The sequence below is a fragment of the Telopea speciosissima genome, chromosome 5 (genome assembly GCF_018873765.1).
Source record: "Telopea speciosissima isolate NSW1024214 ecotype Mountain lineage chromosome 5, Tspe_v1, whole genome shotgun sequence".
NCBI lineage: Eukaryota > Viridiplantae > Streptophyta > Magnoliopsida > Proteales > Proteaceae > Telopea > Telopea speciosissima.
Genome location: NC_057920.1, coordinates 14044892 through 14049794, shown reverse-complemented (window position 1 = coordinate 14049794; position 4903 = coordinate 14044892).

Genomic DNA, 4903 nt, shown 5'->3' with positions numbered 1-4903 from the left:
AAGGTCTACACTACTCTCCATCTCACAATGTGATCTCCCTCCCTTACTTATGTCTATTATTTTCTCCACGGTAACAATCTATCGGAAACCATACAAATTAAAAACCTTAATCCTCATATATTTATAATTTTACCCTTGTACATGTAGTGGACCCAAAATCCGATCCAAACATATAAAAACCTAAGAATAATTATGTAGACCACTATGTAATACAAGACATTAAAAAATCAACAATCTCCATCTTGGTTTGAATTCCACAAGTCACTCTGAAAAGACCTGCTTATTTCTAGATCTGCATGTGTTCAAACCTGAACCCTTTGCAACCTTCGTCAATCATCTGTACCTCTTGCCTAAGTTCCAACGATAATTCCACATGTTTTAATACTCCCTCGAAGTCTATATAAGATTCCTAATCATCCGTCCCTATAACACAACAATGTCCCTTTTAGAGACCTTGGAACTCCACCTTTAGATGAGCATTTAAAACTTCTTAATCCATTGTTCCAATGGAATCAGATTTTTCTTTAGATCCAATACGTGTCTAACTCCAATCAAAGTTGCACGATCTCATCAAATATGTGAATCTGTACATTCTTAATCCAAGCAACCTTGCTTTCAGCATTATTTACCATTTTGACATTACCACTTTTACATACATGATATGTAGAAAATTAATCACTGATTTGAACACATATAAAATGAACGACCAGAATCTAAATCCAATCTGAAGTTTCCATACCTAATGAAGTAGTGAGATAGACATTGTCATTCCAGGACCCTTCCACAGCAGTAGTATTAGGTGATTTATCTTCATTCCCTTCTTGGTATCCTTCTCGTTTTTTATCCCCCTCACACCTTGGACAATTCATCTTTAAATGACCTTCATTCTCAAAATAATAACAAGTTATTTTGAGACCATTCAACTTGGAGTCACCTTTGTAGTTGTCAAATTCCTTCTGTCTCTTATTTGATCTACCTCTGCCCTTACCATCACCTGTAACCAAGGCATTACCCTCCTCTGACATCCCCTTACCATTACTTTTCTGCCATGTCTCATTTATTAGCTAAACAACAAAAATTTCGTCAAGTTTGAGAGTACTTGTTACCAAATAATAATCTACTCATAAAATGATCAAATGAAGGAGATAGTGAAACCAATAGGAAAAGTATTTTATCCTCCTCTTCGATCTTAATATCTAGAGCCAAATATCTTATTGAACTCATCCAAGTACATCTCAAATTTCGCTCTCCCTGAAAACTGAAGATCATATAATTGTTTCTTCAAAAAAAATCGGTTGCCAATGACCTAGACTTATACCTGCTATATATCTAACTTTGTCCAGGCTTCCTCCGGATCCACCAACATGATGACCTCACAAAGTTATCCGCCAAATACAACTATATTGTGTAGTTCATTAGATCCCTCAACTCTAATCGTTGAACTTCTGTTATCTTGATCGGATTGTATGATTTCTACTTGAGAACCTTAATTGTTCCTTCCCACGTAAGAATATTCTTCATCCGTTGTTGTCATAAGGTGAAATCATTATTTCCATTGAAAGATTTTATAAAGAGCTTGAACCCTTCATCGCCATCCAATTCACCTAATCTTTGCCCTTTATGCCCACCATCAACCTCAATAAACCTGATCACCATTGATATTTGTACAAACCCACACGATCTTTACCAACGGAATGATCAAACTCCACCTGCGAATAAGCTCTTCACACATTGAATTTCAACCAAATCCTCTTCTTTTCTTTTAGGATGTATCATATGCCCACTTTTTCTCTCTCCTATTTGACAACGAAAAAAAAAAAACAAAACAGCTCCTCCAAACCCAGACAACTTTTTACTTTTCCTTTTTTTTATTTTTTCTACCTCTCCTTTCCACGCGGAGAAGCAATTTCATTCTTCACTTTTCTGTGCGGCACTTTTTGTCTTCTTTCCTTTTTTTAGTTTATGCTTTCCTTCCTGCCACATGAAAACCTTCTTTCCTCTCCTACATGTATCTGAATCGTAGAGTGCTTTTACCAAAAAAAAAAAAGAATCGTAGAGTGCTTCTCCCTATCTAATTTTCGCTTGATGAAAATGATTCATGCAATTCAAGAAAGAAAAACGGATCTGCAACTATACATTTCCCTGCTCTCCTTGCGCATTGCCTATTCCCCAAGTCTCTATGTACCATCTACAACAATCTGTTGAGCTCTGCTTTGATACCATTTATTAGGAACCAATGCGCAACTAGGAGGAAGAAACTAAACAAATAACCATACATAACACAGAATTTAACATGATGTGACGTGATTGTCTACATCCATCCGAGAGAACCAGAACATTTTTATGAACCCCTTCCCCAAAAAAAAAAATCTACATAATTCTCCCACCTCACAATGTGATCTCCCTTGCTTATGTTTAGGATTTTTCATATAAATAATGTATTGAAAACCCTTAAAAAAAAACCTAATCTTCACTGAATTATAATTTTACCCATATACATATAATGCCCAAAACCCGATCGAAACATATATACAAGCCTAATAATAATGATGTGAACCACTACAGAATACAAGACATAAAACCCAACAACTGCCGGTATCAATGTCCTCTAGCATTCTCTCTCGTTCCTGATATACGAACCCCGTATATACGAACCCTGTATATACGAACCGTGCAATACTCCTTTTTTGTGTTTCCATTAACTTGACATAAGAGATTCTATCCCACGCCACCAGCGTGGTGATCCCTATTCTTGATTTTATTAAGAAGATGCAATGTAAATGGCCATCCGTGGACATAATGGTGGACATGAGACCTTTTGCCATTTCTTTTCCAAAAAATTTCTATTATGATAAGCCCATGACAGAGATACCACCATCAATGGATTGGACGGACAGACCTAAATACAGTCCTATAAAAGTCTTGTATAGTTTTTATTATCCATACTAGTAGTAGTGCTTGTGGGTTTACTTTACAGTGCATTATGACATTATTAATTCAAATCCGAATCCTTATTGGAGACATTTGTAAATAATCATATCAGATTTTTATAGATCCTGATTCAGTCCCACAAAGTGTCCAATCTAAGTTAATTTACCAGTAATACTACTAAGTACTAGTGGCATTATTCTTTATTTCATGTAAGTTCTAATGTGTTCCTAGGGAGATTAACCAACTCCTTAGTAAAGAAAACATTGTAGATGATGCGTGTATAATAGTTTGACCTAATTCCACTCTGTGGTTGCAAGAATCATATATTCCATCAACTACATATTTGCTACATTGCAATGAATAAATATTTTTTGGAAAAAAAGAACTATGTCAGGAAGTGTGGCGTAGGCCAGCACTCCTATGAGTCCATCTCTCTCCTCCCCATATAAAAAGACACCTCTACCCCCTTGTTTTGAGGAGGAGTGAGATAGACACATGGGATTGCAGGCGTAGGCCACTCTAAGACAAAAAATTGCTTCCAAGTTGTTGATCGAAATTTGATGTGCCAGGTTTGGTTGGTTGCCCGAAGGGCTATCTGATCCAATCAACTGCATAAGCCGTAGCACGCTAGCGCACGTACTCTTCCTCTATGAGCGAGACTCCATCCAAATCTATGGATGCTGGGGAGTGGTGGAACGTCCAGAACCACATATTGGATCACTCCAGTGCGGCACGAAGCCGCTGATGCCGAGTCGGCTCCTATGCTGCTAGCTATGCCCTGCTTGGTCCCCCGACACGGTTGAGGTTCCATAGCACATCATGAGCACCAGGCTAAAAAAGGCGGGGCGGTTGAGCAACTCAAGCGAACCGCCCTACCTTACTACAACATAAGGACAGAAGGGAGAAGGTTGTGAAGGTGGCCTCGTTATCCACACCTCCGGTCGGATGAATGGAGGACCGACCCGGGTTTTCACAAGCATTGGCGGGTCCTGGAGTGCCCATCAAGGGCGCTAGCGCATACCCCGGGGTGATCATCACCACCTCCACCCCATATCTTTTTGTTAAAAAAAAAAAAAGGGTAAATTACATCTTAGGTGCCCAATCTTGGGCAAAAGGACATTTTGGGTACCTAATCTTTAAAAGTGATGTTTGGCATTTCTCAGTAAATTAGTCTTATCCTAAACAAAGTAAATTTCCAATTTTACCCCTCAATAACTCTTCCATTTCTCATCTCCATCCTTCTGTACTCTCACCCCACCCCATCAGCTCCATGAGTCTGGATCCTCTCGGCTCCATCTCCACTTCCACTGCCCCCAACTGAGGTGGAGGTGGAGCCAATGGGTGGCCGGTGGGGTGGGGAGGGCAGAGATGGCAAGTGGTAGCTGTTAAAGGGTAAAATTGAAAATTTACTCAGCTTGGGGTAGGATTAACTTGATAGAGAACCCCAAATGTCACTTCTAAAAGATGAGGTACCCAAAACATCCCCCCCCCCCCCACCAAAAAAAAAAAAAAAAAAAAAAACCACTACAGGCCCAATTATGTAAAACCTAAGATTTTAGCCATGTGGAACATGACGTGTACGTGCACTTAGCATTAATCAAATAACTAATTGATCCAGTATTAATTGTTGGTTTGTGGAAACTACTAAAATAAAAGATCTCAATCCTTTGGCAGCTTTTTTAATCATTTAAATTTTCATGATTAGTGGTGACCTTTTGATTAGAATCTGCTATTTTTAGGATCTGGATTAAGAGCCATACAAGGCCTAGGCCTGTTTTGGCTTTCATGCATAAACCTTCCCTGAGAGAATTTCTGGGAAATCTATTTACAGAGGTTGGTTATATCCTCTTGTCTTTATGTTTATGTTTGCATGCAAACATAATAATTAGTAGATTATGACCTCAACCTCTCCAAAGAACTAATTAGCCGACATTAAACCCTTCTAAGGACCCACACACACACTTCCTGATTG